Genomic DNA, 12,668 nt, shown 5'->3' with positions numbered 1-12,668 from the left:
AAAATCAAGATTCAAGAAAGGAATCCTAGGCAGCCCCTTGTCCTTTGAATTTCACTGCAGTGGGAGATTTGAAGCGGAAAATGTACTTCAAATGACTACACAGAAAACTTTGCAACTGTTCTACAAGAGGGATTTGTAAGCAAAAAGAAACTGATTTATGTATCTTGCTTAGAGTCTGAGCCAATGACCACAGAATTAATAATGTGGGTTTTTTTTTTTTATTTTAGAGAGCTTTGGTTCAGATAGTTGGCAATAAAAAATGAAAAAAATGAAATTAAGCAATGAAAACAGTTCAAGGTCAAAAGATTTTACAAGTGGTGAGCTAACACAACAGTGCTATGTATGTTTAATACATATTGATCAGCATCTCATGAACAAAGGATTTAGGATGGATCCATACTTTATTGCAAACCTTTCTTTCAATCTAATAGATTTTTGTGTTTATAGGCCAGATTTGTAATCTAATGAAGGATTTACAAGAGGAGCCTAAAGGATGTAAGCACTCAGCTGTTTATGAAGTTCAATGGCATTTCAGTGTCTGACTCCCTTAGGCTCTATAATGAGTTAAAACTGTAACTTACTGACAATAGTCTTTCAGTCAGAAAGCACAAAATTATTACCTTCACAACAACAGAGTATTTGTTTTCTAACCATAAGAATAATCTAGTCTGTCTCCCAGAGACTATTTTGTGCCCAAAATCAGGATAATTGATACAGGTTACCTCAATGGGAAATTCAGCTTTGTGTTATGTGGGAATGCTGGCTTTACTATAAATTTACAATAACAAGTTCCTAGCTAAAAGATGTTATTGCCTGCTCCAGCTTTTCCCTCTTGTCTACTCCCTGACCACGTTTATCCAGCAGACCTTCTGCCCAGCCCAGAATTGCTTCCTCAGCATCTCTAACCTGGGTCTGATCCAAGCCTCACAGACTTCATTCCCAGCTCCCTTTCCTCAGGAACTGGTCTGGTTCCAGAAAACACCCCACTCCAGCATCTCTGTCCAGCTCTAAGAGTCTAAGTGTTAGGACATAAAACCAAGAGTTAGTTGTGATGGAGACATGTCTGGAGTGTTGGGTGAAGATCCAGTTTGTCCTGTGGTCTTTGTAGGTAGATTTGTGAGAACAAATTCTGATAAATATCTGTATGTGCACAAAAGGGATTCTCCCTCTGCTGCAGAGCTACACTTGGTCTGTGACCTGGAGAAAGGGGCAAACAGAGCTTAGAGACACATTTTGCTGTTCTGATAGTTGGGCTGGCCAACAGCAGGGACAAATGCCTGTTCTGCAATTCTTTGTATTAGATAAAGGATATTAAGCTCTATAGCTGTCATTGCATAACATTCCTTGACTATTAAAATGTCTGTTGGAAAGTCCAAAGAGACAGCAAGGAAACTGCATGCCTTTAAAACAGGGCCAAAATAAGGGTAGTGGTAACTATTATGGGAATGCTTAATAAGGTCTCTGAGTTGCTCTAGAAACTCAACATATCCTTTTGACACGATGCCTATAAACAGTGATTACTGCTTGACTGAAGGTGTGAGGAAGGAAATTCTAAGACAAAGTTAATTTACATCTTAAAAGAGTTACCTCTTAAAAACCCCACAGCATAGTAACAGAATTTCAGTATTGTAGTGATTAATGTCAGCACGCTGTACTGCCTCTACCGCCTCATAATTAAATAGAAGATATTCAGTTGTATAGCACTTGAATGTGATAATGGTTTATGTATTAACTCATTCACCTTGCAATTTCTTGACCTATTTTTCATTTTTAGAGGCATATAATGATGGAATGTTTGCACTAGCATAGACTGAACAGTCATGGGGGAAGGAGAAACAACTGTTGCTATTGGCTTTACATAAGCCTTCCTGATAAACTGAAATCAAAACCTGGAAGTACATTTTCTGAGGACTTTCCAGGTATCCAAATTAAATTCTATATACTTAATTCCCAGAATATGGTTCTAAACTTTTCCATGACCCAAATGAGAGCCAAAAAGGAAAACTGGGAACTTTGCTGTTCCATTTGTTATGAATTGCCACTTGCTGATTTAGGGATTGCCTTCTGTTAAAACAGAGAAAACTAACTCCTGTTCAAACACACCTTCCACCTCCTGCAGTAATCCAGGAAGAATGTAGTCTGCGTTTTGAGTGTTAGACAAGATTTCCTATAATGATGTCTCTTTGCCATGTTAAAACCACCTACATTGAAAGATCTTGGGATTTTAAATCAGTAGACGTGTCTGGGGTTTGCCTGTTTCTGTCAACGTATCACTGTGATGTTTGCCAAGTATCTTACATGAACTATTTGAATGCCTGAAGTTAACCATTGACATTCAACAAAATACTGAAATAAATCTCAATTTTTCAGAGGTGTTGAACTCCCCCACACTCAATTCAAGTCAAGGACATGTTTTTTTCACCCTGGTAATGGTATTGTTACCAAATATCCAGCAACATCATAGTGGTGTGTTTTCCTCCTTATTCCTGATCTAACTAGCTCCTCTACATGAAAGCACAGACTCTAAGCAATATTGGATCTTTAGCTTAAAAAATGCATGTCCTGATGAATATTTATTCAGCACATTAAAAATATCATCCATGCCTGGCTTTCATTTGGCTCATAAACCTGAATATTGTGAAAAAGCTAAAGACAATATTTGTTCAGCACATCTGCATATCATCGTTTAAGGAAAAAAATCATATTTCTGTTTAGGATACTTACACATTTGCCATTATGGTCCTGTCAAAGCACTTCATCATCTCTCGAAGTATTTTTTTAAGACAGGAAGGACTTTCCCCATTTCACAGATGGAGAGAAGTAGCAGACACATTTATGACCTCTAATTTTCATTAATTCCAGTGGAGGTAGGTGCTGACATACTTTGTTAAAATCTGGCTGCAAATGACCTACCCGGAGTCACAGAGGAATCTCGTGATTTTCAGAGTTGCTCATCAGCAATCAACCCACTGATGCACCTAACTTCCTGGTTTTCCTCTCATGCTGGGGGTACTTTCTTTTGAGTACCAGGACTAAGGGTACACAGCAGTATTATCTTAGGTTTTCAGCTCAAACTTGAGCCGGAACTTCCCCATTATCCATCATACCATAGTGGTAGGTTGCTCTCTGACTCTGTTTTGGAATAAGCCACCTGAATGTTCAAGGAAGAAAACTTGTCCTAATTATTGGCCTTGGCAGTGCTTCCCAGCTCCTATGACAGATGAATGCTCCAGTTACGAGATGCGAACCTGAACTGTCTGTTCCACATGAGGTCCTGGTTTGCTTGCAAAAAGACATTGCTGTGTCTGGAGAGGGATTTTGCAGTTTGACTACTCATCCATGTATGGAATTGCTCTGGGGACAGAGCACCTCTCTAGTGCAGTTACATCTAGGTTTGCATTGTACCCTTCCCAGTACGGTGCTCCACTAACAAACAATATTAAACCTTTAAATGTTCAGTCACTCCAGAATTCTTTATTCTTGTTCATTCCAGTTTGGATTTGAAGAGGTACTGTTTTATACTACGATTTTTAAGAGTATCTGAATAAGAAGTTGCCCAGATTCTGCAGTCCAGGCTTTCCCAACTTCTGGCATCACAGGGAAAGTTTTTTAGCTTCCTTTTCCAATTTCCATAAGCTTGACTCCTCTTGACTATATACTTTCCAAAATGTCTTCTCTCCAACAAGAGATATGGTTCCTTCTGTGTAATGCTAGCATCTGTAAGTAGAATGTCCTGGTCACTGACATGAATACTCTGACCAAGAACTATATGGGGCCCTACCCTCTCAATTTGCTCCATTTGATCACACTGGCTTTACTAGAATCATTCTTGATTTTCCCTAACATAACAGAAAGAAGAATCAGGCACTGGAGTGAGAAATTCATTCCATTGTAGATGGAATTAGGAATTCGCTTGTCACTATTGCTTTCAAATGAATTTCTAAATGAAAATACTTTTTATGCTGTCAGTACTGTAACATGGAGATGACAGGTTCTCTTGGATTTCCATCGCTTACAGCCGGTGTCAGCAGCTTTTCAGGATCCAGAATACACTCAAATTTCTAAACTAAAAGCCATTTCTTTATGTTAACTTTCTGCTAGGAACAACTGTGAGTGCTAGTGCCTTCTGATGCATTTGTAATTACTGTTTTTCATATAAAATCTGTAACATGTTCTTTGGAAGACTTGGTACAGCTTCCACAATCATCTCCTCTTCTTCTCCATACCTCTTCTAAATGCAACTCAGTTAAATAGGTTGTTGATATTTGCATTAACCTAAGCAGCATTCTTGGCAATACAACAAGCTGAACTGGGCTGCGTTTTTTATGATAGTCCTGGCCATAGCTGATGTTTCTTAAAATAAATATTTGAAAACAAAACCATGGATATTTTCTTTAAAATGTGAGATTTCTGGTTATGTTTGGTGGAGATCGGGAAGGATGGTGAAGTGATGCTCTACAGTTCTGACAGAAAAAGGTAGGTTTAATATTTTTTCTTCTCTTTTGTATCAATATGCTCATCTCTTTTAATCCTGGACGTTTTACCCTTATCATTTCCTTGGAATTGATTCAGAACTTAGGAATGTGACGCTTGCCTTGCCTGCTGTTTACAAGTCTCCCTACATAACTGAACTGTTGCATCTCAGGGCTCATTTGTAACAACTCTACTAACTCAGCTCTTGGCCTTTCATAAGGGGAGGCTTCAATTATGACATCTGTGTCACTTTGCAAATGCCTAGGAAAAAAAGATGTGAATGCAGAGTCTATCAAGGTCACTTTCAGCATCTGAATAATCAAGATTTGACCCAAGGTCCAAGAAGTGTTGCTTGTTTAATTGCATTTCACCATGGTTTCACTTCTGGGCAATAACCTTAGTGTGACAGCAGATTTCAAGTTAGCAAATGTCATACCCATCCCAAGTACACTTATATTGTCAAGAGCTACACTTTGGCACTATCAGATGTCTCCCTGAGCAATGATTAAGTCATTTAATAACAATGAATGAAAAGAAAGAAACTGATCTCCCATAATTTTTTTCCATCTTTGAGGTATCAGTTACCACAGTGAGCAGAGCATCTCTTCTGTTTATGGGATTTAGAGGTTTGAATATTTAAAATATATATCAGAATATGTAAATTGTTCATATGGAAAGTAACATATTGAAGACCAGTTGCAAACATAAATCCCCAGTTTGTGCTCAGAAGTGTTCATTTGCTGGTGTGAATGGATTCTCCCACGTGCTCTGTACTTTTAGAAATTATTTGAATAAAACCCATTGGAAAAGCAAACATTGAAATGGGCTACACAGAGTACGATACAGATACAAAAATAGAGAGGTACGTGTCTTAGCAGCCATTGTTGCTGCCTCTTCATGGCAGGAAGCAGTGGACAAATAGAAAGATTTCTAAATAGCCTAATGCAAAAAGAAATAGAAATCATAAGCATCTGCTTAAGATTTTCATATTAGCCTCCTCACATTCCTTTTTCTCAGTACAGTTATATAGCTATTAAGTGGTACTTTCCTTGCATGACGCTGATGAGGAAAGGGTTATGTCTTAAGAAATAGAACTCCTCTCCACTGACCTTACTGAAATACAGATTTCTATATTTGTTTTCAAATAAGGTGTTAATAAACCTCCTGTAGTTTTACTTCATGGTATTGGAAGACCGATAACTGGCCTACTTATGCCATCTTCTGGATAATTACAGAATTGTCTTTATGCAGGAAAAGCCTCTTATCAGGAAGCATTAATAATTATCAGTGCCTTGAAATAATTTGCTAATTGAATCCCTGAAGTAATTTCTTTTTTATTTTATAGAATTTAGAACAACCCAAAGCCTACTGAATTATTAACCATGTCTCATATTTGGCTACTGTGAATAATCAGTAGATTGTACAAAAAAGATCTTTGTAAGTGTGGTCTCAACAATACTGAGATATTTATTGAAGTTTTGTTTTATAAAAGAGTACTTTTTTTATACAGATATCTTACTAATGAGAGCCCCATTTTCTCATCAAAAGACTGGGTTTTCATCTCTTGGGAATAACCAGAAAGAAGGAATAGATTTTAATCATGTTGCATAATACATTGCTAGAGATAACTGTGCTGTTTGACACTTACTGTTCTGATGCCAGTGGTAGAAGAACCTGCAAATAGCAGATGATGTTGTATGAGTTTTCTGGAGATCTTTGCTATTCTATTTACTCATTTAATCCTTCTTGCTAAATCTCACATTGGGTAATTACCTCTGTCTAGGGGACAGGGAAAAAGGCCGAAGGGCCTCCACTGTCTTCTGCAGCATCTGCTTGCTTTATTTACTAGAGTGCAGAATGGTTATCTTGCAAACTAGCGGTTACTGCAGCATCCTCAGCAGGAGAGAGCAGACACAGGCAGAGCAGAAGAAATGCTGGTAACTGGAAATAGTGGACTCCTAGCATAAACATTAAGCAAAACAAAGCAGACATCTAAAATATTAAATATTCACAATTTTCAAATGCCTTCTGTTTTTGAGAAATGTAATGGTCCCTAAGAAATGTGCACTCAGGATACAATTAAGTCATTATAGAAGACATTGTAAATGATGCTATTCTCGACATCAGAAAGTATCCTGTTAGATCTAGGTCAACGCGCTGTGTCTCACCAACAGGGTGAGCAGAGGAGAGTGGATGTTTCCATTCTGAATACTTCCTATCACTTTTGAAATGTGTGAAATAACAGCAGTGTAAAGAACAGGAGTGGCCCAAGGAAGCCATGCTGCAGCATCTGCTTGCCTGGGCTTTTCATGTGTCTTCGCTCACTTTTCCCCAGTCACCGTCTTTCCCATCCAGGTGCAATTATGGGCTAAAATGGAAAGCCACACTGGAATGGCATAGTTGTGAACTTAGTCTTCAGCATCTGCACATGCTAAGAAAGAAAAAGCCTACTTTCAGTTTCTTTGAAGGTGATAGCAGCTTTTGAACTGAGTTAAGAAACTTGCAACTACCGCAAATGCTACAATACCTGTTCCCTGCTTGCTCTCCAAAAACCTTAAGAAAAGTCTCCAGCTTGGGCTGTGGGATTTTTTAAAACCCTAATCCAACACTCTGTTACTAAGCATTTAATTATTAGGATTGCGAAATGCAAGAACACCCAGGGCATTCATAGAAGGAACTAATTATAGCCCACTCAGCACGTGGTTTACCCTTCACTTATAAAATCTCTTGTCATTTATTTGTCCTTTAAATGACTTCTTGTATACCCTTATCAAGACAAATGGATCTTCCAGAAGGGAGAAAATGACCCCAAACTGGCACAGAAAGATTTGATTAAAACTTATACTCCTTCTGTGGCAGCCCAAAGATCCCGGGGGATCTGCCATTGCGCAGCAGAGTAGAGGAGAGAGCAGACAGGGAAAATGCTTTCTGTCTGAGACAGATTTTATTGCTAACGTGCTGACATCCACTCTCTGTAAGACTACCCTATGATCAGTATCTCTTGTTTCCTTTAAACCTCAGTGTCAGAAGTTTGGTTCCAGTGTGATTAATTCCCCCTTTACTGATTTTGTGCCATTTACTTTTAAGTAAGATTTTTATAAATGAGGCAAAACAAAGACAGAGATGAAGATTGTGTGGAGATAAACATTTGTGCTGCTGGGTCTCCCACTGACTTGGGCACAGCAGGGGCCAGCAGTAAAGGGGATTCACAGGCATCCTGATTAGACCTCTCACTGTGAACAGGTAATTGAAAGACTATAGCCTATCACCAGCATTTACAAAACAGCAAGCCATGGAGGTACTCAGTTTAAAGCAGACCTTGAAAAAAACAGAGGCTTTACACTCTCCCTCTGTCATGCATGAGCAAAACATAAGTTGGGGATACAAATAACATACATGTGTGTTTGTGTAGACAGCACTCCTCTGACACCAGTGCTGGTACTGCCCCCTGAGCCCTGGCTGTTCACGTGTGGTTTGTGGGACATGCGCAAGTTGTCTGCACCAGGTAGACGGGCCTTGGGAAGAGATGTGGCAAGTCACCTTGACCAAATGTCCTGTCCCTCAGCCCAGGTTTGCTGCAAGGCACTGGCCAAGAAGGGGTATGGGTAAGGCAGAGACCTCACATCAACCTTCATGTGAACGTTTGAAAGGTCCCTCAGTGGGTGGTTCACTGATGCATGTAGACATGTAGATGCCATAAGAGCCCTTTAGTGAGTAGCTCCCTGCAACAGTGTATTTAAAAGTGTGATTGATGCGAATGTATGATGTAGGTGAGAAATGCTGATTTACACCTCATTTTCACTACTTGGCAATCGTGTCCCTTGAAAGCCTTTAAAGAAACCTTTATGACTGTAGCCATTTAGTAGTGGATGTGTACCTCATCAGCCTGAGCCTCCCTTCTGCCAAACTCCACTTAAAAGTTACTGGTGTCTCAAGCAGATGTTTCTAGGTTTTAAGACAATGGGAGATTAATAAACTAGTTTAGGTTTCCTTCACTTCCATTTTCAACTCAGATCTTATGCCCAGATGGTGAAAGAAGTAAGTGTCATATGGAGACACATACCTACGACACTAGACTTTCTGGGTCGTCTGTTGAGTTTTGCTGTTGTCCAGACACCCCCAGTCGATGCATGGCAGATTAACTGTCCATGTTTTGGCATCGGGGATCATAATAGCTTTCAGCAGCTTGAGTGGGTTTTTAGGTGTTTATAGCATGCTTTGTCATTCCTACATAAAAGTACTCATTCCTATTAAAAGGCACAAAAAATATTAGAGCAATCATTTAAATGAACTGAACACACATTATGCACTTCCATGGTATATACAGCTACCGTAGTTAGCTAAAAGATCAATGAAAACTGTGATCATTAACAGGAGTTCAAATGCCACATCACCAGATTTGTGACTGCAAATGCTTAGTGAGAAAAAAAGAGAAATATTTTTTGTCCAGGTAATTGCATAAATGACAGGGCTTGATGGGAAATATGACTACAATTATTGCAATGCCAAAAGGGGATTCTGAAAATCTAGATCTATTCTGCAAGCATCTTTTTGATGATGGGAGCTGACTTATGATTTCTGTGCATCAGTCCCATATCTGTAAAATGAAGGGTTTAATTTGCTACTTCCATCACTGTTTGCTCTGAGACTGTATATATTACAGATTTTGTACTGGTTTGATATGACCATAGCAGAGTGTGTATTCTTCAGGTATGGCCAAAAGAAACGCTGTAAAAACCTGCTGCAAAGGTCAACGTAACAATGTTGTGAAAGGCAAGATACACACAGCACAACTGCTAAGTGCCATTCTTTTGCTGCAAGCTCCGTGTATGACTGGTCAACCCAGGAGTTCTTGCAGTCGTGTGCACCTCTTGCAGTGATGCTGGGAAGCTGTATTAGCTCAGTGTGTATAGGTCTTCTTGAACAGTGAGATAATGACTGCTGCTATCTGTATGGGCACATTGTAGATGATTGTAAAAACCTCCAATGAACATCCTCATTTGCTCTACAGTAGCTTTTCCTTAAAACAGTTCTTTTTTTTTTCCCTATGCAAGAGAGAGACAGCTTTCTCTGGCATTAGCAACTGTGGGTGTGATCATATCTCCTGTTTTGGTGTTTAGAAGCGTGGTGTGCTATAGGCAAGCTTAGACAAAAAATAAACACACAGAATACTTTATTGTTATTTTTAATCTTCTCTAATTTTCAGAAGGAATAGCAGGACACGGCACAGTTCGAACCTTACAAAATACGGTTATAGTCTGCAATAAAATTGTTATTAGCAGTGCTGCTACATCCCTGGCCTGACTTGAAGCCTTCCATCTGGAATTAGAAGTTAAGGATGGTTTATCAGTAGTGATTTGTTGTGTAAACAGATCTTGTTACTGGCATTTAGGAAAACTGACCTGCCTGCCACTCAGCCAACTTCTTTTATCACACTTGGTTGAAGTTTCCAGCCTTGAATTACTAGTTAATAATATCTGAGCAAAAGTGTAATTTATTAGGTAAATTTTGTAACAGAAAACCAGTACCTTAGATACCAGACTTAGTGCTTGCCTTAAGCAAAGCATTTTTCTTTTAGCACAGAATTGTAATAGAGCAGAAGTAAGATTTGTGATTAATTCCATCTTGTATTGCATGTATAACTTACCTAATGGCTGAATACTATCTTCTGAGCTATTCTTTCCTCGTTCACATATTGTAACCCGGATAGCCATCATGCTATAACTGAGCATAGATCAACTGCACACATTCAGACATGTACAAACCACAGAATTTAAAAGTAACAGATCTGTGGTTTCCATATGGGGAAATCTGATGCTATCCTTTACCATTTCATCTGATTTATGAATGGTACTTGAGGAAATAGGAGAATTTTCTCATCATGGTCACTTGTAACAAATTTAGAGAATACAAATTTATTCAAGTTCAAATTTATTTGAATGAAAGGAATAACCATATCTTGTCCTCTATCAACAATTTCTTAGCTTTTAGATTCTTATTTATAATAATCTATTTCTAATAAATCCGAATCTATTTCTAATAATCTTTTAGATTATTATTTATAATAATGATCTAAATAGTGTGATAATACTAACCGCCACCAGATGCCAGCACAAGCTTGCAAGCACTAAATAAATGCCTGGTTTATGCTAGAAGGCAAGGATGGTGCAGACACCCCCGGTCTTTATGTGGTTACAGTCACACTAAGAGTAGAAGTGCACTTTCTCTTTGAGTCTGTGTCCTATAGAAATTAAAGATCTGATCATCAAGTCTGATCCACACAGCACTGTACTATCATTAACCTTGGATTTAAAGAGACCACTGGCAAAAGGAGTGTTTTGCTGGTGCAGCTGGCTTATTTCCATACAGAACTTTGGAATTTCTAGCCTAGTAGACCTGTTTTTTCTGTTGCATACTAAATAAAAGATCCTTAATATCAGAACTTACGTTTAAGTCTGCTCAGAATATGCCAAAATCACTTCATCATCTCTGCAGAGTAGAGTGGACCTTCCAGGCATGTCATACTCTTGGCTGACAATTGTTAACGCTTCTTTGATGTGGTCTGAGAGAGTAGCTGAAGCCATAACAGCTTCCCAATTTTGCAAGTCTTTTTTCCTATTCTTAAAAGCCAGCTTGACAAAGGAGAGATTCAGCATTCATTTCTTACCTGACCCAGTATTTTGTCCACTGTCCGGATGATGGTAATGAAGGTGTCTTACTCAGTATGTCTCATTAGCGTACAGGTCATCCCAGAAGCCAGACACAGTATCTCAGGTTTGACCAGCATGAAGTTACCTACTAACATTTCTTTCAGATACAAATAAGTCCAATTATCTTTCTGTTACATCAATTTATCTTATGCTGCCTTCTCCAGTTACATTCCAGCTTATTTGGTTCAGGGACTGTTTCTTCTTCTGAGTACTACTTCTCAGTGTACATGGAGTCACCAACTGTAGGCATTCTTTATAATTTCCAGTAGTTAAATACTTTTCTTCCTCTAAATTTATTGCATTCCTTTTCATTAATTGCACCAAACATGACAACAGAACTTTATAATGCCTACTCACACAGGTAATCCTAGCTCCTAACTATTGTCTTAAGGATTGTGGAATTGGGTTCCTACATACTAGTTTACATTTTCTTTGCCTGCTGTAACACAGAGGTTGAGAGTTTCCTAGTGGTCACGATGTACTTATGAACAGGACACATGGCAGTCACCTACTGATGTAGACCAAAATTTCCTCCAGGCTTTCTTTACAATAAACACAGACATTCTGTAGAGAATAGAGCTCAAAACCCTTCTGGATGTCTTGTCTTAAACTGCAGGTTTCAGTTTAATGACAAAATCTGTTGCCAGTAGGAACCTTGTGAAAAAAAAACAAACAAACAAAAAAAAAGGTCATTGTGAGAGCTGTGGCTAACTAGAAAACATTGATATGTTGTCTAGGGGAAATTTGGCTTCACAGAAACATACTGATCCAGTTTTGACAGCGTTGGATTAAATTGTATCTATCCCTGGAACAACCCAGTTCAGGACCACGAAACCCACATAAATACTCATGAAAATACACTGAGTTACTGTGAGGGATCATCAAATTAGTATGGCCAACACTACGCACCAGTGTGATACATCAGGCACGAACACCCTGGTATCCCTAGTGAGGGCCTGGAAACCTGTTTCCAGGAGACCTGAGCCTAGTACTGAGGGACAAAGGAGCCACCATTCTCAGAGGCACCTTAGGGGGACTGATGGTGTCTTCCATGCAGCCAGAGCCCTCATCCCTGTGGGAAACCAGAACATTCTGATCGTAAAATACTTGTGCGATAAGCTCACAGAAGAGTTTTGTAATGCTTGATATTAGGATTACAAGAATAGGAAAGCAAAGGGATTTTCAGCAACAGGAAATGCCTTTTTTTTCCTCTCTCCATTAATTTTCCTCTTGATTAGTCTCATCTGAATGTATGAACACACTGTGTGTGAAATTAAGTTAAACATACTTCTTCACATATACTAGCAGCATGGATATGTGGCTCTCTGCAAGCACGTCTTGTTCTTTGGATCATGTTCTGAGTGTCCTGGAGATTACAATAGAGAATGTGAAACTCATTGATTAGTGCATTTAAAAGAGAAGGTATAAATATGAAGAAGTAAGTTTTTCCTGTTATTTTTACCTATTATGATGCCTTAACACAGC

This window comes from Pezoporus wallicus, unplaced genomic scaffold (genome assembly GCF_028554395.1).
Source record: "Pezoporus wallicus isolate ANWC-B61680 ecotype Strahan unplaced genomic scaffold, APGP_CSIRO_Pwel_v1 contig_6783, whole genome shotgun sequence".
NCBI classification, from domain to species: Eukaryota; Metazoa; Chordata; class Aves; order Psittaciformes; family Psittacidae; genus Pezoporus; species Pezoporus wallicus.
Note: the sequence above shows the minus strand (reverse complement) of the source record.